General features: G+C 37.4%; 1 protein-coding gene across 2 annotated transcripts in view; it reads left to right on the top strand.

Annotated features, from left to right (window-relative positions):
• Positions 1-21,613, top strand: part of LOC105226463 (phosphatidylinositol 4-kinase beta) — a 134,958-nt gene that overhangs the window by 39,028 nt on the left and 74,317 nt on the right. Inside the window, exon 2 of one of the 2 annotated variants that reach the window (XM_049458548.1) lies at positions 8,408-8,584. The exons of the other annotated variant lie outside the window; for it this stretch is intronic. The gene's annotated coding sequence lies outside the window, so the exon portion shown is untranslated. The remainder of the gene's footprint in view (positions 1-8,407; positions 8,585-21,613) is intronic. 2 annotated transcript variants of the gene reach the window in all.

Raw genomic sequence — 21,613 nt, 5'->3', positions numbered from 1 at the left:
AGTTTAAAATATTTATTTTTTCCAAAATGTTTTTGTTAATAGTTTATGTTCATAAGAATAAAAAATTCTAAAAAAAAATATTTCATATTTTATATTAGAAAAAAAATTTTGCAATTTTTTTCTGTTAACGCTAGGCTTAAAGTTTAATTATATAAATTTATTATTTATATATATAAACCATACATACATATGGATATACTTTACTTTACATTTTCTTATAGAAAAACTCTTATACTCTACACTTCATACTGCCAATTAGCCTTTCATCGAAACAGCATATTATTTTTTTTCTTTTGTTGTTATCCGTTTATTAATCACCACTTTGCATTCCTCGATCGTCGAGATCTTCCGCACTGATCACTGTAATTAGCATTTATTGTTGACGTTCATTTTGTGCATATTTTTACCGCTTTGCGTTTTTCATTCTGAGCGAGAGAAAAAATGATCGCGACCTAGAGATCTGAAGATAATCGTTAACGACTGAAATTTAGTTGCCTAGGTCATTGCTATATATTTTTTATTTGCTTTTTTATGCTTCATCTGTTTTCTATTTTTATTTTTGGGCTTTTATTGTTTGTTTCTGGTTGATCGATTTAATGATACTCGTATACATATGTACATACATATGTCTACTTTTATCTACTTATCGACCTTTAAAGTGAAGTTCATTGCATATTTAATTTTTTTTGCCTTTTGAATACTATTCTCAAAATGTCATGTATTTTTTTAATTTTTATAGAGTTTTATTTTTTATGCACTAACGGCTTATGTTTTCAGTAGAACTTAATATTCCAAAATCATTTGTCATTGCTGATGTTTCTTTTTGTCCAGCGAAAAAATGCGCAAATTCTCTTTAAGTTAATGCAATTGTAAGTTTTTAATTTTTATTTTATAAGACAGGCAATATAGTCTAAAGATAATATGCTAAGTAAATCTACGAACAAAGCAATGAGTCATTTTGCCGCATAAAATCTTTATTTATTAAAATTTTTCACATTTTATGAGTAATTGCAAATTTTAATATTTTCTGTGTATTTTACTTGTTTTGACTAAACTTGACAAATAAAAAAAAATTGATACAAAAATATAAAAACAAATACATACTAAGTATGATAGCAGAAATGTTCTATATAGTTAAAAATAGCCATAAATTTATCTATGCATATGTTATTTTGCTTTCTCTTAGTATCATTTAAGTGTTATCAGTTTATTTGCAGCCTTTGTTTATGTTTCTATAATAAATTTGTATGTTGTTGTTCCATCACGCATAAACAAGTTCGTTTAAATCTGACTTATCACCAAAGTGAGTAAACACGCAGTTATAATATCACTCATACGCCCCATGAAACCATGGACAAAGCCTTAAAGTTACAGCTGTGTGAATAGAAACAAGATTTTACCACCCTAGGATTACGTACAGTTAATTCAAAAATGCGGTAGGATATTACAGAAAAGCTTTTCAACTTATTGAAACATTTTTTGGAGAATAAATTTCATTGTATTTATTATATTTACAATCCAAAATATATCATTCATTACCGTTTCTAACCTCAAAAATGCGTCGCACTCGTAAAAACTAAAAATTTCACTTAAACGTTAATCCGCTTAATGTTTTTTCTCTTATTTCATTCTCTTTCATCTCCATTACGTTTGGTTAAAAAGTTTACTCAGTTTTATATATATTTGAGTGTGTACATACATACATTCATACATACACATATATATCTATATATACACGTTTGCCTTATCATCGTTGCTCTAGTTTGACTGCCTTTCCACGAGCGTTTTCCTCGTTTACGACGGTGCCCCGGCGCACAATTGATTAACCGCACGCGCCGTTGGCGTTGTCGCTGTCATTACTCGTCATTTTCTTTCACCAATCGCGATTTTTCCATAAACATGCACGCCACACATACACATGAGCACATTTGTTGCATTAAAACAAAGATTTGTATTTCTCCAGTGTCACTTCAAGCAGCAATTGCTCGCCTTCCTCTATGATTTCTAGCTGAGACACATAACATACCAGACATACATACATACATATGTAGATATATAGATATGTGCATGACTGTATATGTAGGTGCATTCGAATACGATTTTCTTTGGCTTGCGGAAAAGTCGTACGCGAATCGCCGATCCATGCAACTTACCCACTTACTTGCAGTAAAAGTTTTAAATGCCTCAATGTGTCTGTCAAAGGCGCGCATTTGTTTATACATACATACATGTGTATGTATGTATGTATGCAGCTGAGTGCTTGCCATAGTTGAGGTGGCTTTAGTAATTTCCACTTTCAGTTGAATCATGTTATCTATGCATCTTTATGCCATGTCAGCTAGTCGCCTTTCTGCATACATACCCCTTCCTCCCCACTAACTGTTACTCTGTGCATATTTTTCAATTGTTGTTGCTATCGCTTTTACTCTTCGAAGCTTTATTTATTTATGGTTAACTGGGCGCTTGCACGCGCCACTACAAGTAGGATTTCTCCATATAGACTCCAGCGAGATAAATTTCACTGTTCATAATAAAGAATGATGTTTTATGCGCCAAATAGCTACATACATTAAGGTATTTTATGGGCAGACGAGTGCAAGTTAAATTTTATTATTTATTTGCATTCAAATTTTTTTTATAAAAAATGTAGCAAATTTAAAGAAGTGTAGAATCCATTTAAGTGGTCATTGAGTATTCTCGTCAATCGGTATAACGTAATGCTGATAAAAAGCTAATTATTCCGTTAAAATGCAAATTATGCTATTTGAACGTTTTTTTGTTTGATTATCCAATGACTTGATAGTTCTAGGGTGTCGTGGGCGCATTTGCTTCCTTTGTCCATCCATGGACCTCGAATCAAAGGAGCTTTTCGCTACAGCATCATCTTCCATAAGAACGACATAGCCAAATCATTCGTGTGATTTTTATTCGCTTAACAATATTCATGGCGTCGTAGAACTCATACAGTTCAATATTCACCGTTCAATCGGACCCTTGCCGAAAACAGTTCTCTCGAATGCTCCAAGTGTTTTCTCGTTTTGGTTCGTCAGCGTTCATATTACTGCGCCGGATAATAGCACGGAAATAATAAGAGACTTATAGAGCGTAATTCTGTTCTAGATTGACTGCCGAGTAGTGGCAAGAGTTATTCTGCTCTTTATAACCAGGCTTAGATTTTTGTTGGAATTTAGGCTGGTTCCAATATTGACAAAATTACAGCCTTGTTTTTTTATAAAAATCGATATAACTGATTAAGCAGATTGAACTTAGCGGCTACACTATAGTAGGCTCTAACTAAAAACATATTTGAAAGACCGTTTTAAAATTTTTAAAGGTGCAATCTATCGAAATAGGAATCAGAATTACTTATTAATTGAAAAAAATTAAATAAAAATTATTTTTGGTTTATAATTATTAATGTCATTACTATTATTATGACTATTATTTGATTATTATTTTAAAAATCATATCCATTGCTTTTGCAGCATGGTTTCCCATCATACCAATCGACCCTTTTTAAAATCACAGCCTTGAAATCGGCTGAACGCTGTCATACTCGTATCAGTGACATTTTTGCTAACAGTTACTGCTATCAGCGACCGTAGAGCTGTCAATCTAGTTTTGACAGTCTGTACAGTTTTGACTTTTAATTAAGAGTACATGTTTTGTAACGGTATATTCAACTTTTCAATTTGCGAAAGTACGGCAAGCAATTTTTTACAAATATTAACGATGTCGTTTAATAAAATGGGATGACAATAAACAATACAAAAAAGTTGATGAACTGGAAGCCATTTAACAAAATTAAAGTTGTATTAAAATGTTGTAACAAATTTAAAAATGTCTGTATTTGTAAATATTTTTACTTGTTAAATAGTATATAGTATATAGTATATATTATTTATTAATATTAAATATTATTCGTGCATTTTCGATATTAATTTTTTGCCATAACTCTTTTATTAAGAAGAATTTGTGTACCTGAACACCGTTGAAATTAAATTGCATCCTGACTCGTAACTGTACATATTATAAAAAAATATATACGAGTATGTACATACGCACATTCTGCAGTCAAAATTGCGCCGATAATGTCAATTAATTTGTGCCATATCAGCGCATGAATTCGTCGTCTGCCACTGCGCGTGAAACGATTTCAGGCTTTTTAATATCCAACTCTACAGTACTGGTTGATATCTTCTTGTTTCGCCAATAAATTCAACAGCAATTACATATTGCCAATGAATCAGTTCATTTGTCCAAACGCTTGTGCATACGCTGCACTTGCCAGCGAATGCATAATTGACTCCTTCCGTGGTTGGCGGCAGGAAACGAAACAATTTACTCTCGTCTATACATATAGTATAAGTATGCCAATTATAATTGCCGTAAGTTTATAGCCATAATTAATTTATGCCAATGTTATGAAAAATCAATTCGTAGGCATTTACCCAGAGCATCGCTTTTACCATGCATCATTGCATCCCTGGCGCATTAAACGTTATCTCTGCAACATAAGTGCGCCTGTCATCCTTTCATGCTCTTTTACGATTCGCACTTCTGCAATATTTCCATGAAACTTTCTCGTTCCTTTTGTTCGTACCACTACGTTTATATAACGCTTGGCTTTTCATGTAATATTAAGCTGTGACTTTTTGCACTGTATCCTTTTACCTATTGAGATCTCCTTTGTGTGTTTCACTTGTTAACTTCTTCATTGCTTTTATATTTCCTCGAATGCGTAATACAGTTTATCTTGCTTTCGGATCATTTTATGCACACAGTTATGAGGTGTCGGAGAAAAGGCTCAGAGCCCACTTGCGTGCCAGAAAAAAATATCTTTTTGTGATGAGTCATTTTATTTTATAAATAAAAATATGCATTTATACAACTTCATTTGTTTTAATTATTTTTTATTATAAATAATGTTGGTTTCCTTTGTTCCCGTAGAGGATCTCTAGGAGGACCTTCGAAAAAAGGTGTCTGGCGATGAACAAGATTTTTCTTCTTAAAATTATCTGAAATCCAAAAAATTATTAGTAGATGATTGCAGTAATAGTGAAAATATTGATTTTTGACAAACAAAATGCCTCTCAAAAAAAGTAATTTTCTTGTGAAAAATTTACTCTTCAGAAGAGTGGCTAATAAAAACACTTATTCCATCAATCATTACCCGAGAAATATATATATATTTAAGAAGGTCGTGTGTAAATTTCGAGCCAATCGGTCCAGCCCTTCCGGAGAAATTTAGCGCACCGTCTCTGCCAACAGCATTTCGAGAAAAACGCGTTTTAAATTCTGGTAGTCTACTAAGTTCAAAAATTCTTACAATTACGTTTATATCACTGAAATTATTCGACGGGTTAACCCTAATTTTTCGGAGAAAAATTCGATATGAAAGCAAAAAAAAAAATAGACACAAGTTGATAAAGTCCCTTAAGCACCAAATGAGTAGCTTTTTTATTTATTTACTTTTAATTTTTTTAATTGAATTAAAATTATTATTTTACTTAACATACCACATGTTATTGTTTTTGTATTCGCTGTTGATTATTTTCTCATTATGCTCTCAGCTTTTTTCGTTGTCCTAACCGCCTCATTATCTCTCTTCAGTGAGTTATCTTATGATTATTTATCATTTCTGTTGTCATGGAAATTTAGCTGAGTGTATAACATCTAATTTTTTTGCATTATTTTTTGCGCTGCCTTCATTGCTAACGACAATATAATATTCTCAACTCATTTCGCAACTTGATACTCTACACCATCTCTGCCAGTGTCATCTGCACTTTCCGCCCGCTGTGCTGCCGTTGTGCGCCCCCAATCATAACGCCGTGTTGTTTCTCTTGTTTGTTTTGCGGTTAGCTGGTTGTGATACCCCGCTCATTTACCCACCACTTACAAATCATATACATATTTCACATTCATTATGCAACCACAACCGCACACACTCACACAAGTTAGATGTTGAATAAAAAAGTCTTGCTTTCGTCGTTAGTCGCTGCTTTTTACAAAGACAATGCGCGATTTAGCTTCGAATTGAAAGCGAAACAAGTAAATATGGGTGCGAAAAAAGAAAGGAAGTAGCACATGGTAAAACCAAGGAAAAAAAACAATAATAAACATGAAGAAAATGAATGAATTTGTTGCAAGCAGTTGACTTTCCATTGAAATTTCATGAAAGTGCGTACATTTTTAGATGGAAATGGAAACGAATTGCATTGACGCAGGTCGGAAAATGCACTCGAGTGTTAAAGAAAACAGCGCACAGTGCGGCCATAGAAGCGAAAGAGACGTGCAATATAGCTGTGATAGATAGAGAGAGAGAGCGGCGAGGGCGGTGGCTGCAGACTTGGCAAAGTTAATGGTTGCATTTTCCAAGTAAAAGCATAAATCAACGTTTGCTCGCTTCGCAATAGAAAATGCATTTGGAAAATTCGACGTAATACGCCGTTAGTCTTTGAAGTGTGTTTGTTGTGGCGCAATTGCTTTCGCTAGAAATGCTGTTATTTCGATACACTATCGAGAAATATTTGGAGCAATGAGATAAACATGAACATGCTTCTCGCCTAAAACAAAAAGAAGCCGAGTTAAGATTCTGAAGTAAAATTCCCTGTATTAAATCGATGGTGACCGAAATACATCAAAAATATCTAATACATTTGTGCCATAGAAATTTTTCAATGAACTGCAAATTAAGTTTAAGGTGATGAAGTTTTATTAAAAACACAAGCCTACGAGTAGTGTAAACGCGTTCTTACTCGACTCCCCCCGATGAAGGTAATTTTTTTTTTTAAATAGTACAGTAAACAGGTATCTTTGGACATGCTTGATTGTGCTTGTGATCCCACCTTCATGGAAAGATTATAATTGCTGACGAGACAGGCGTTTATGAGTTTGTCGAGATAAGTCAATTCTGTCCTGTCCGAACGGCGCAAACTAGTCCTTCGAGTTTTCAGATATCGTTCTAAAATTTTGGATCCTTGGGTCCGGAGAGTGAATCGTGATTCCGCTCCTACAATCTTCGAATATTATTGATTGATCAAAATCAAGTTCTTTACTTTCTATTTGTGAGGGCTAGTATATTTTATTTTTTGTCAAAATTCTAGTTAATGCCCTGTTCTTGTTTATTAATATTTTTCTGCAAATAAGCAATTAAAAAATAATATGGAGCTCTTGAACGCCCCAGCCTCTTAACACTTTTAAAAATAATTAAAATGTTATTTCTAAAGTACTAATTCGATTTCAGTTTTAATTTCGTTTTCATGAAAATTTAATTTTTAATTCACTAATTACCATAAATACAATAATTAACTAATAGTTTTAGGGATTAAATTAACAAATTTCAAATGTGCCCACATTAAGCTCATTTATTCCCTAACCACAGCAAATTATCATTAGTCATTATATTAGAAATTCAATTAAATTGCGCAAATTTCAGGCATTTATTATAATATCCGTTTAAACCTTTCAAATCCCCCGGCTAAAATGTGCAAATGCCGTGACAAAGCAAAAACAACGAAACTAAGAATAATTCTAACGCTAAAGTTGTAAAATCCTCCACAGGTCAGCGAACTTTGACTCAGCACTCACCTCAGCTCCAACGCACGGCTTAACTCGAATCAACTCATCTTGGTGGCACACAGCTGCCACCTCAGCCGGTTGGACGATCATACCCACGCAATTGAATTTAACTCGCTCACACACGCCGTTCGTCGTGCGCGGTTCGCAGTTCGCCATTCACCGTTCGCTTGCTCATTCGTTAATCTGCCTGCCGGCGAAAGGCTGCAAAAGTCATTAGTGACGCGCATTCTCGCCGCGGCGTTTGGGGCCAATGTCAACAGCAACGGCAGCAGGCGGTGTGTGGGCGGCAAGCATTGACATAGGTTATGTCGGTGGTGGCAGCGCTGGGTGCTGGCCCGCCGCACACGCTGTAGGCTTGCTGGCATTTTCCACAGAGCGCATCGGCGTCCCGCGCGAAATCCCATTTGAAATTATTTATGAAACTGTTGAGTGTTGCAAATAATTAAAATGAGACAACGTCAATGAGCGGACAACGGGAGCGCGGCAGCGTTTGTGGTTGTGCTGTGCGGACAGGGCGTGGCAGTGTGTGTAAATCTGCGGTCACAACTTGTGCGAAATTGCGTTCATTTTATTAGTTTTTTTTGAAACCATATTTCCATTTTCACACGTTTATTACAATGCAAAATTTCAAAAGTTCGCCTCTTATTTTAAATACCAGCATTAATTATATTTGAAACTAAATTAAAGTGCAAAAAAGTTTATTTTTATTGATAAAATTTTAAATTCTTCTTTTTTTCTTTTCTCTTTAAACTAAAATTATTTAATTTTCAAACTATATTTTCTCATAAAATTATATTTCTCCATTGTTCTCTTCCAATTGCAGGTTGGTACTTCTATTATTCTTATTATCATTGCTCCAGTGCTTTCCACTTGCTTGATTCTTCAACAACAACAGATGATTACAATAATTTCACAAATTATACATATCTACCCATACAAAGATACAAAGTCGTACTTTGTATGTGTGTTTGTTCGTCTACAATCTTGGTCAGTCGTACAGGTAAGCCACAATTTGAATGAATATCTCCAGTCAGTTGACTTATTGCTACACAAGAGAATATTTGAGAGATAAAATTGCATTCTTCACGAACAACAACAAAATATTATTTACCAGCTACTGTCTCGATGCATATTCATGTCCATACAATTTCATTGTGTGCTAACATTTGCTCGCCGCCCGCCCGTCAGATTCACCGTTTCGTCGCTTCCTCGCACACTCTATAGTGTATCCGGGCAAGCTGACGGCCGGACGAGTGAGCGATACTGAAGATTTCGCCAAAGGTAGACGAAGACCAGCGCGCAGAACAGAAGCATGTTCGGTGATGTGTGGCCGAAGTGACTTGACTGATAGTTTCCACCGGGAGACTGACGGGTAGTCTGACTTAGAGAGCTCATGTGCATATGTAGATGGATGGGTGTAGCGGCGGCACAGTGACAGGCGGAACAAATTGCATTCTTTGCCACATCCACTGCTATTATCATCACAATTACTTTTATGAAATTTGTATTTTATCGTGTTATGTGGCTTGGCAGTCAGTAATTGTTGTGCCAAGACGGTGCAGTGTTGTCTTGCCACATGAAGAAACCGTATATATCATGAAATCAGATATGAACGTTGGGACTAATTGCGCTGATATCAGTTTGTCGACTTTCATTACTTTCCATAGTTGTTTTTTTTTTGCTTTAATAGTTCTTATAATTGCCGATTTAAATTTCTAAGTTTTTAATACTCTCGCAATCAAAGTTGCTAAAGAGAGTATTATAGTTTTTGTTCACATAACGGTTGTTTGTAATGTCCTAAAACTAAAAGAGTCAGATAATAGGGTTATATATACCAAAGTGATCAGGGTGACGAGTAGAGGTCTGAAATCCGGATGTCTGCTTCCGTCCGTCCGTCCGTCCGTCTGTTCCGTCCGTCCGTCTGTCCCGTCCGTCTGTCCGTGCAAGCTGTAACTTGAGTAAAATTGAGATATCATGGATGAAACTTGGTACACGTATTCTTCGGCTCCATAAGAAGGTTTAAGTTCGAAGATGGGCAAAATCGGCCCACTGCCACCGCCCACAAACAGTGGCGGAAACCGAAATCCTCATAAAGTGTCAAATTACTAAGCCAATAATAAAGATTTAAGTGAAATTTAGCACAAAGGATCGCATTAGGAAGGGGCATATTTTGGACGTAATTTTTTTTGGAAAAAGTGGGCGTGGCCCCGCCCCCTACTAAGTTTTGTGGATATATCTCGGAAACTGCTAATAGCTATGTCAACCAACACTTCGATAGAGTTTTGTTTCCATTCAGGCATTTCCATACACAGCTCAAAAAATGGAAGAAATCGATAATAACCACGTCCACCTCCCATACACAGAGTTATGTTGCAAATCACTAATAAAGTGCGTTAACCGCTAACAAAAAACGTCAGAAACACAAAATTTTACGGAAGAATTGGCAGAGAAGGAAGCTGCACCCAGGCTTTTTTTAAAAATTGAAAAATGGGCGTGGCGTCGCCCACTTATGGACCAAAAACCATATCTCAGGTAACTACTGGACCTATTTCAATGAAATTCGGTACATAATATTTCCCTTTAGCACCCTGAGGCTATGTACGAAATCTATGGGTGCAATCGGTTCACAACCACGCCTTCTTCCAATATAAACGCTATTTTGAATTCCATCTGATGTCTTCCTCTGTATAATATTATACATTAGGAACCAAGATGATAGCGGAATAAAACTTTACACAAATATCGGTATTTGAGCTGAGGTATCACGTTTAAAAAAATATTTAAATGACGGATACTGAAATCTCGATTATCACTTATCATGCGAGAGTATAAAATAGTTCGGTGACACCGAACTTAGCCCTCTTCCTTACTTTTTTTGTATTATCTTGAAAAACATTTAACACTTACATACATTTTAAAATTAGCTTCCTTAATTGAATTCATTTAGTTTTTATCCGCATATAAAATTTGAGTATGGAAGCTCTCCTTCATTCTATATCAAACACAGTTTTTGTATTTGCCAAAATTGAAATTGATTAAAATTTAGTTTTATTATTTAGTGGTAACTTTTTTTTTCCAGTGAGAAAGATTTCTAAATCGTACATTCGGAGTTAGGTTAGGTAAATATATTGATTTCTCGTGAGCCCGCGAATGATCCTACTTGGACAGCTAGAGACGCTCGTCCGTTGTGATGCCCAGAACTCCAAGGGTTAGATCTAAAACAGCAGACCGTCATAAATCTACAAAACGCCTAAAACATGATACAATTTTATTAATAATAATATCAATTTCAGCCAATTCGCCGGAGTTTGTAAAAAGTATGACATCTAAGAAGCTTCAACCTTAGTCGGCAAAAGCTGGATAGTGAAGGAGCAAGTGTGTAGTTATTACCACCTTCCTGTCTCATTGCAATTTTGACAAGTTGCATTCTTAAAAATTTTTAGTGTCACCACAAGACTCAATGGAACAGTATTCAGTTAAGACGTTTATTATTGCGGCGATGTGAATCTTACTAAGAACTAGCAGTTCAAAAGACTTTTTAGGTTCCACTCTGGAGCAAAATGCTTTGCAACCCTGACCTGCGGTGATGTGAACCTAAGAACAGACCTTTTAGGTCTGGATCAAAAGGCTTAATGAACTAGCTCGAAGAATACACGAAGACTAGGGAATCTCTCTTGTTCCCATCTAAATGGAATTTGAATATGGTGGTTCAAAGCTATACTTCCAGACTTTTAACCGTTAACGTATTCATGTATTACTTATTTCTATAAACAAATGTGTTTGTCAACAGTTTAATGCAATAAAATCTATGCAGTGGCATTTAAAGCAAAATAAAATAGAAACTAAATTGTTCAACATTGAAAGCAAACATTGAATTCGTGAAGCCAAAAGCGAGCCAACAACTTGTTCAAAGTTTTCAAGTGCAACTGCACCGTCAACATCCACAACAACTGCAACAACAACAAGCAACAGCTGCAGGCTGTCTGCAGTGCCAGTGCAGCATCCGACCGTTAACGAGCTGTGCCGACTCGCAGCTGTTTGCCATGAAATGCGCCGCTCTATTGCAATGCTGCCCACACACACACACATCTGCAGCGCTGTGAAGTTCAACAACTGCAACAATAAGAGCAACAAAATTAATATGAAAACATTGAAAGTATTGTATGGATAAAGCCTAAACTGCATAATGTGCACCGCCATGAACTTTTGTTGTGAGTTCGGAATATTCAGTTTTGTTTGCAACTTTTGCGCTTTTCAACTAGTTCTGCAACCTCAATGCGCTTGCTACAATGCGAAGTCGTCGATGCTGTGGCAATGAATAAATGGCTTTTCAGCAATGTATGTAGTGCCTTGAAATTCGTAATTTTAATATTCCATTCATACATTTATTATTTACCGTGAATATGAAAATTCTCCGATCAGCACAAAGTTGGCTGCTGTTGATTTTTTTTTGTTTCATGGGTATTTATTGGGCGATTTACTGTGGTTCAAGCGGCTACATTGCAGAAATACTATAGAAAATTCAGTCTGACCGGAATGGCTTGTGGGTAGGACTCTCTCTTTAGGCTATACATTTTAAAATATATTGAGTTATTATATATAGAGCTAGGTTATATTCGAATTGGGTACATTGCAGAAATACCACAAAACAATCTTGTCTGCCTGGAGTGGTTTGTGTAGACCAGACTAGACTCTTTCTCTCTGATAGATTATGCTTGAAATATTTCGACTCAAAGTGAATTTTTTTTATGACAGGTTTCATGTTCAGTTTCTGCGTATATCATTTCCTTTTTTAATTACTTTTAATCAATGTAATGTGCTTATGCCAGAAATATCGGTGTTCTAGTTCATATGAGTGTCAGAGTTTCAAAAAAAGTCAGTCATTTTCATAAAGCGAAAAAAGAAGCAAGTTCAGAATTACGACGGGGAATAATGAGCAACAAATTTCACCCAGTTTTTTCTATCATATTTCCTTTTCGCAATTTTTGTTCCTTCTGTTGTCTTACCCTAACTTGATTTTCCTCTCAGTCACTTGGTTGTAGTTCATTTTGGCTGCTGACCCTCTTCAATTTTTAAGCACTTTTTCTCGGTATTCAACTTATCTGTGTTTTGCTGTTGCTTATGTATCAACGTTTTACGTCAGTTCCAAGGATGCTTATGTTCTTTCGCCTACGCACGACACCGACGCATCTATCGTTGCTGTACTTCGCTGGGCTTAAAGGATGTTTCGGCGGTTCACATACATACTCGTACATACAAAGTTAGCACGGAGGCATGACATTAATGTTTCAAGCAAATAGCATTCTTTTGTACACCATAAACACAACAACAACGTGCAGCCTACGCATCGAGTCCATGGACATGAGAGTGATAAGATTGAATTCTTGCACCCACGCCACTCGTTCGCATTTACTGTCACCGCCGAAAGGTTTGCGTGGCTCGAATTCAGGCGGCGAGAAAAATTCGCAAAGTTTCATTTTTTTTTTACTTTTTTCTGTTAATAGAACGGTGAATGGTTATTTTGTGGTTTATAATTTTCCTCAATTTTTTTCGAAAGTGAAAAGAGGGTTCATAAATATTACTTTATAAATTTCAAGTTATAAATTGAGTAGTTTTTGTCGCATATGTTTTCAAAAAACATAGAGATTCGAGTCTAAACAACAACGACATAGTGGAAACGAATTGGTCATATCAGATTATAACTGTCAGGCAATATCAGCGGGCTCAGGTATATGATTCGAATGTTATTGCCAATTAAGGTGCGAAGGAATCGTTTTTCATTTTTAAGGCAAAGTAGCATTGCCTTCGTCAATAGCTATTTTCGTTCTTTTATATTATTAACCCTCCAGAGTTCGTTATTCATTAATCGGTCCTGCTCAATTGTGCTCTATGCTTCTCTTGCCCCCAAACACTTGACATTGCACTACCCACTTACTTGTAACTTCTTGAATTACACAGAACGACATTATTGTTATTCCCACTCTTTACGACTCACTCTATTCCATCCATTCACATTCCCGTCGTTCCCTTGCACCGCAATGGATTGTGTAAGTCTCTACTTATTCCTTTCCTTTTGAAGCAAAACGAGCTTAATTTTACACTGATTTGCCACTCTCGTCTTATTAGCAACGGTTTTTCAGCGGCAGTCACCAGCATTTGGCGCGAAGTGTGGCGACAAAGTGGCAACAAATTTATTTAAACCAAAATGAATTCGTTCTCAACCAAGCATTATCCGTTGCTCGCGCGCACTTATTCGCCTCTACTTGTCCGTGTCGAGCAGTGTAGTTTGACAATTCTGTTAACAACCGACTTCCATGCTTTTATTTGAATTTAAGTCCGATGATTTTGTATACAATCTTCACTGCTTTCCGCGCCCTTGCTTCACTCCCAGCATTACTGGCCGTTTATTCTGGTTAGTGTCTTATCATTCTGCTTACATAAGCCGCGACGCCGTTAATTTTCTTCAATGCGCTTTACTCGCTCTTCTGCAACTTTTCTAATTTCCACGATTATCATACTGCTTTTTGCCAAGGATGGGCGTTGGCCAGCTGCTATCCGCTGACTGCGAGTGGACTTGGCTGTGCTTGTGCATGTACATATATTTTTCTCGGTAGCAAAATTAACGTTATCTTTGCTAATTTGACTTTAATATAAAGTGAAAGTTGCTTTGTCAAATAATTTGGCCAGAAGATACTGTTATTTCCTTCGCCGCTGTGCTTGGTAAGAGGCATCAAGTACTTTGATTATTTATGTTGTTGTTGCTGTTGGATTAAAATTTATGTTGCAAATGGTGCGAGATTAAATTGACAACTCGCATTTCATTTTAAATAAACTAAAGTAAATAACTACAGATTTTGAATGAATTTGAATACCCAAAGTGATAATCAAGGACGTGTATTGCGGATTTTGGTGTCCGTATGTATGGTGTCTTTTATTATATGGAAATACTGTTATGTACTTAAAATACACAAACACTCGAAGTAAATTTTCTCACTGATAGTGCGCCGATTTAAAATATATTTGTGCCTGTAAGATTTTTGAGATTTTGCTAAATCGCCAGAAAATCGCACAAAAACCTTTCTTATTACAACTTTAAGCCCATTCATATTAAGTAATCCTACCTAATCCCATGCAAAACCACTGAAAAACATATTTTTACTGCACACACATAAAGGTCTCACTTATGCCCTGCATTGTGTTTGTATCTTTTAAATTTTCTTTATTTTTTGTTTATGATGATCCATAACTGCTTATGTGCATACCATATTCTACCGTTATTGCATGAATGTCACATTTCAAGCGCTTGCCATTTGCCATGAAATACCAACGTTGCAAACTTCGTGAAGCAGATGATCGCCTCGGATAATAGGCTAATTCTAAATTGAATATTCCTATTTCCTCAACGCCGTTATTGAGTCAAATGTTTTTGATTTCGTTATTTTTATTTTGTTTCCACATCCGTTTGTTTGCAAGCACAGCAATCCGCACATGTTGCTGTTGTTGTTGCGCCAATATGAATTCTCTCTCATTTCATATTTTTCAACCTATTTTTTGCTCATTTTTTGCCTTTGTGTGGCACATATTCAATTTCAAAATTCTTTAGGTGGTGCCGGATGATCTTTTGGCTGGTTTGGCAAATTTTTTACTCTTTATTATTTTAAAGTAATTTCATCGACACTCGTCGCCGAACTGCAGATGTCGGCCTCCTAACGTATTGCAATGGTTTCGGACATAACTTCCTTAGTTGTGAGAACTTGGTTTAGTTTTACTGAGCATTAGACTATCAAAGGCAAATTGCAAAGCGTTTTTCATTATAGATCTAACTTGGAAAACAGAAGAATCGACTGTTTTCAAAAACGCGATCAATCTTTAAAACAAGGTAATTGCGCTCAAATCATAGTTAATTCCATGTTTTGTCCTCTTACTGTGTGTCATCGAGCTGTGTGTTTGGCTGTCACGCTATGGGTAGGCCTAGTGGTCCTTACTAATGCCAGATGGAGGTTTAGTTTAATGCGAGCTGAAGTAATCGTCGTACTGGAAGTCAACGCTGCGAAACTCCTACATATCTAAGGCAATTTATAGTTCTAGTATCATTGTTAACAATACACATCAGGCTCGCATTTGATGTTAGTATGTTGTGATCTATGACTAGGTCAACAATATGCAGTTCTGCAGTCTTTTGAGACCGTACTCACACGGTCTAAATTCTACTCAACCCGTTGCATTTTTTCTGCCCACAAGTGTTGAATGAGCCTGTATGCCTAGTCGGACACACTGCTGTGTGCGTTTGTATTTCATAAATTCATGCAGCTGAGTGTCCAGACCAGATTGTTTGTTATTAGCGACACATGTTGCATGCAACAATTGGCTTGTCGCACCCAGCGGTCAAATCAGCATGCGAAATAACGCAAATTCAGGCGATTAAATTTATGCAGGTGCTGGCAAAAAAAAAAAATATTTAAATTAAGAGAAACGAAATGAATTAATGAAAAAGAGTTGAAATTCAGCTCGCCTGACAGGAAGTTCGCACATTTTCACACTCAGCACCGAAGCCTGTGACAGCATGCGGGAAACCGCGCCGTCGAGCCGGATGAGCACAATACAGCTGCCAAGAGTGTAGACTGCAAGCAGAACAGTGATAAATAACAGACAAAAGAATGATGTGTTAAAATTTAACAACTCAAATGGCTCCTCGGCTTTGTACTATAATAGTAACAAATACTTACATACTTACATATGTGTATAGTGTGAGAATATGCTGCGGTACGATGGCAAAGTAACGCGATGACCGGCCACACTATGGCCTTTGGCTGCGCAGACACAGCGCAACACGCCAAACACAAGTAGTTACTCGGCGTATTGCCCTTCGGCGGTTCAATGCAGACTTTGTTGACGGACAGTTGCTGCTATTGTTGGTGTTTGTTGTCGTACGCTTGTTTTTTGAGTGCTGCAACACAGATTGCCCCACAGTCGTTCACGGTAGTGGTCATGTTTTAACTTTTTTTCATTATTTTGCTTAATGTTTCATGCGGCAACTGAAGTTAGAGTATGAGTGGATATACATATATATGTGTGTGTGTATGTGTGGTGCGGTTTTGTAGCTCAATTGCCGCTTGTGTTGTTGTTTATATTATTTTTTGTTTTTGTGTGGTTTTATGTCGGCACTTAACCACCTCGCCGCTGCGGCTGCTTGCCACTTTGGCCCACCCCAATTGCTGCGGGTTCACGCTTGTCCGCCTGCATTTTTATTATTGTGAACATTTGGTGTATATTTTGCCGGCTTTTATGTTGATTTTTTTTTAATTTATATTTATTTTGTATTTGCACTTTTTCGTGTCGACTGCAGCATGCAACCATGCGTACAACAGCTTGCTGCAAATTCTTTTGTGCAACGTCACTCATTGCAGCGCCTCATGCACGTCTCACACTGCTGTCTTCACGGGCTGCCAGCCGCATCAACAAATAGCCACACTTCACTCGACAAAAAAGTTATCCAAACCCTCTCTCACCCAAATTTATTCGCACGCATGTGTGTTGGCGCTGAAGCTTTTTGCGAATGAACATGTTTTCATTTGTGTCTGCTTTGTTTGTGTTGTTGGTTCTTGCGTGCTACGTCACAAAGTCAAGTGCAATCCACTTTGGGTTTGTTTCCTCACACTCTTAAACATTGAAAAATCATCAAGCGAAATTGCAAACAACTCTCTGGTACATATGTATATACATACATACATATGCATCCATCCGGTCATCAGTCCACCGCTCTCTTCTCTTGTTGCTCCTTGCAATGGTCTCACATGCCGGGTGTGGCTCCATAGCTCCTTGTGTTGCTCGTTCACATTGTTCCCAGTTTTTCCCCTTTTATTTCATATTGTGGTTTCCCACACTTATTTGTAGCTGAGTTCCAGCCACAAATTTTGGGTTTTTCCATAGCTTCTTTGACTTTCTTTGCAAGACTTAATATTTGTACAGAACCTGGCGATGCATAAGAATATTGGAATTGTGATTTTTAAATGCTGTCCATTAAATTCTAATTTTCAACAAAAAGACGACATTGGACAGAAAAAAATACCCTTGAGGAAGAAAATGCCCTCCACTTTAAATGACTAGAAAATGACATTATTCCGCTTATGCGGTTATAGCCGAGTTAACAACAGCACACCGCTCGTTTCTTCTTTTTGCAATGTGGCGCCAATTGGAAATTTAGTTAAAAAAGTTAGGTCTAACTCCACCTGGTCTTTCCAACGGAGTGAAGGTCCTCCTCTTCCTCTGCTTGCCCCGGCGGGTACGGCGGGTACGGGTCGAATACTTTCACAGCCAGACACCTGGCCAGCGTAGCTGCTGTCTCTTAATTCGCTGAACTATGTCAGTCTCATCGTATATCGCATACAGCTCATCGTTCCATCGAAAGTGATATTCGCCGCGGCCAACGCGTAAAAGACCATACATCTTTCGCAGAACCTTTCTCTCGAAAACTTGGAACGTTGACTCCTCAGGTGAGGGACGGGAATACTGACAGACTTATAGATTTGCTTTTTGTTCGTCGAGATAGGACTTAACTTCTCAATTGCCGACTCAGTCCGAAGTAGCACTTGTTGGCAAGAGTTATTCTGCGTTGGATTTCGAGGCTGGCTTTGTTGTTGGTGTAAATGTTAGTTCCAAGATAGACCTAATAGTTCTTCAAATATTCCCAAGGTCTCATCTTGACACTGAGGAAAGATCTTACGCAGGGAAGCATTTGAAAACTCCAGTACTCGAACTTAAGTAGTCTCCAAACCTACCGAATTGATTTAGTTGATTTTTATGGAATGTCGAGAGTCCTTTTGTGAAGTTTCGCTAGATGGTGTTGTAGTCGAAACATGTTAAACTAGAGTCAAAGAAAGTGATATCAGATGGGAAACGACCACTTCTCTACCTTCGAGGTTGGAAATACTGATATTCTGGTAGAAAATAGTTAAACAAACTTTACAGGCTCAAAAATACAACCCTGAGGGTAAAAAAGGTACTTCTGTCTGGAATTAATAGATATTTTATATATTCTGAAATTGGGAAAATACAGTTTCTACAAGTTTGCCTACAATTTTATTTCTTGTCTGCCTCCATGCTGCAGCACTTGATTGATTACCAAACATTTGTTGCGGGATCAAAGCAACCACAACAAACCCACATCAAACCAGCGGCTGAGTACCAATAAAAACAAAATAGTGAACGGTCTAGAGAATGGTTTTGTGTTAGAATGGCGTAGAACCACAACTAACCGACTACACATTTACATACAACTCATTTATATATTTTACAGCTGTATGCGTATGTGTGTGCGTTGCAATCTATGCCTAACAGCCAATTTGTGGTGCGCCTCAAAGTGGCCAATATGCTGATATCTTCATGCATAAGCGACGGCAACAAACGCCAGCAGCATCCGTTTCGACAGTTCTGCTTCGACGCGCCCACGAACGAGCACATTTATCCACATACATATCTACATACATACATACATGACAAAGCTGCACATGCTGTAAAAGCCAACAGACAGCCAGACTAAACACACACACGCACACATGCAACATTACAAATGCACCAACATACAGACAACAATATGTTATAGTATTCATTAAAATTCACTTATGCGTAAAAAGACCCCCAACTATAGAGTCGCCAACGCCGCCGCCGTCGCCCTCCAGTCAGCTCTAATGAAGTGTTTTTCATGATTCAGCACGTGATTTGATTGCTCATTTCATTTCTGCCATCTGTCGCAGAGTTGATGCGACTTTTTCTGCTGTTTCAACTTTTTCCGATTTTTTTGTTCCTTTTTTGGTGGTCTATCCCCTCACAACTTTGCCGCTTCACAACTAGTTTTGGTGCTCGTCTGCCACATATCTTGTCTGGAGTCATTGCTCATGTGTTGTCTCCTAATTTGAGTTGATTTACTTCCCTTTTTCGTTTCCAAAAATAACGCGTTGGATGTTTGGTTTCGAACTTTATGCGCCTAGTTTTCAGATTAATGTCGCGCATTTATCATTTTCCTATGACCGCCGGCGAGAACCATGTCTGTGCTGAATATGGTTCTAAGATAGATGTGACTATTTTTGTTGTTTTTGCTCTCCAACCATCAAATCTGTCATTGTACTGCCATAGCGAATGAGAGATTAAAGAGTTTTCGCAAAGTCCATTATCTTATAATCTTTGATTATCGATTGTATTATATAAGCAGAATAACAATGCTGTAAAGTCTCTGAATCCAAAATCTCAGTTTGATTCTTTTTTTAGATTGAGACTTTATTGACCAATTTTCTTTATAAATACATAAATAATCAAAGTGTGTATAAAAATTTTATCACCCAAGTTCTTGTAAATTCGTTGCTATGAGCTCCTAGGTCCTTTTTCGAGCTTCTACTTAAGTGAAATTTCTATTTTAAAACGGTCATTTCGACTATTCAGAATAATTCTACAGGTTTTGTTCGGAAAGTAATGGGACGGATTTTCTTCCGCTGCGACTGTACTTCGGAGCGTGCGCGCACTGACTGGATTCGGTCGAGGGCGTTCCTAGCTAACGAACGAGCGGCTGGTCAATTATCTCCGAGTATCTGGAGCGTCGGGACAAATATTTTTGCGCGACGTGTTTCTGTGAATGCTGCCGAAAATGCAGCGTTCGTTAGCGCAGAGGTACGCGATAAAATTCTGTGTGAAACTGGGTAAAGAGACGTTTGATTTGATCAAGCAGGCTTACATAGATGTTACTTTAGCAAGAAGTAATGTGTTTCGGTGGCACCAGACCTTTTTGGAGAGCCGGGAAGAGGTCGCTGTTGAAGACCGGAAGAATGAGCAATTCCAAAGTGAAAACGATGCTCATTGCCTTTTTTTCATCAAAGGACATCGTCCACCATGAATTTGTTCCTCCTGGACAAACCGTCAACGCCAAGTTTTACGTGGAAGTCCTCAAGAGACTCAAACGAAGGGTCAATCGGGTCCGACAAGACATCGCAGCCGATTGGAAGTTGCACCACAACAACGCTCCCGCTCACACCGTTACCGCAAGGGCGCCATCCCAACGCTTACGCAGCCGACTCAGTCCTATTGTTCTCTCCTGTTTCTCTACTTTAGACCACATAAGGCGCATTCAGAAAGCAGCTTTACTGCCGTTATTGGCATGTTGTTACTGCTTAATCGGATGCCTTCAATCATTACATAAATTAAGTAAAGCAAAACAAAGTCAAGTCAAGAAGAATTAACAGTAGCTGCGGGCACAATCGTCTTTCTTGTCTTCTCAAAGTGTCAGTGTTAGCCCTACTGTCTACTAAAAGGAAAAGCAACAACGCAATGCATATAAGACAACTTGATTTAAGACCACCAAACACACAAAAGACATGAAACCAGCATATTTCACGGTCACATTGTCCGACCACCGACGAAATTAATTGGATTTCGCCAGCTGTTATGTCTTCATTACTTCCACCTAATTCAATTAGTAATGACGTTGTGTCGCATTGTTTGCATTCGCGATTACTGCCACCGAGTGTGTCCGAACGCGGCTGGTGTAACACGATTCGCTTTGTTTTGTTTTCGGACATTTCCGCTGCCGGTGCACAACAACAATCTCCGTTATATAATCTGACTCCGGTTGAAGCAACGGAAAAAGTAATCGCCTTGTGTTGTCACCACATGCACATACATAGAACAAGCACATGTGTGTGTGTAGATAAAAAAGTAACAAAATTCATTAATATAAAATACTATAAATTATAAATATGTTTGCATAAAAAATCGTGCGCCCGCTGACTTAACGGTTTCAGGCGGCGGCTTACCTTGGAATCAAAAGAAAATTATCAATTGCTGCGGCTTTTTGTCTTTGCAATTTATTTTATTTTTTGTGCTATTTTTATGTCCTCGTCCCACATGTGTTTGTTGTTGTGGTGTTTTCTCTACATATTTCACTATCGCCATGTCAAATTTAATCTGACTTCAGTATCTCCCACTGAAATATTGCATGAATTGCGGACAAATATATAAATATGTCTATATGTACGTATATGCA

Source organism: Bactrocera dorsalis, chromosome 5 (genome assembly GCF_023373825.1).
Source record: "Bactrocera dorsalis isolate Fly_Bdor chromosome 5, ASM2337382v1, whole genome shotgun sequence".
NCBI classification, from domain to species: domain Eukaryota; kingdom Metazoa; phylum Arthropoda; class Insecta; order Diptera; family Tephritidae; genus Bactrocera; species Bactrocera dorsalis.
This window is presented reverse-complemented; position numbering and strand designations above follow the sequence as displayed.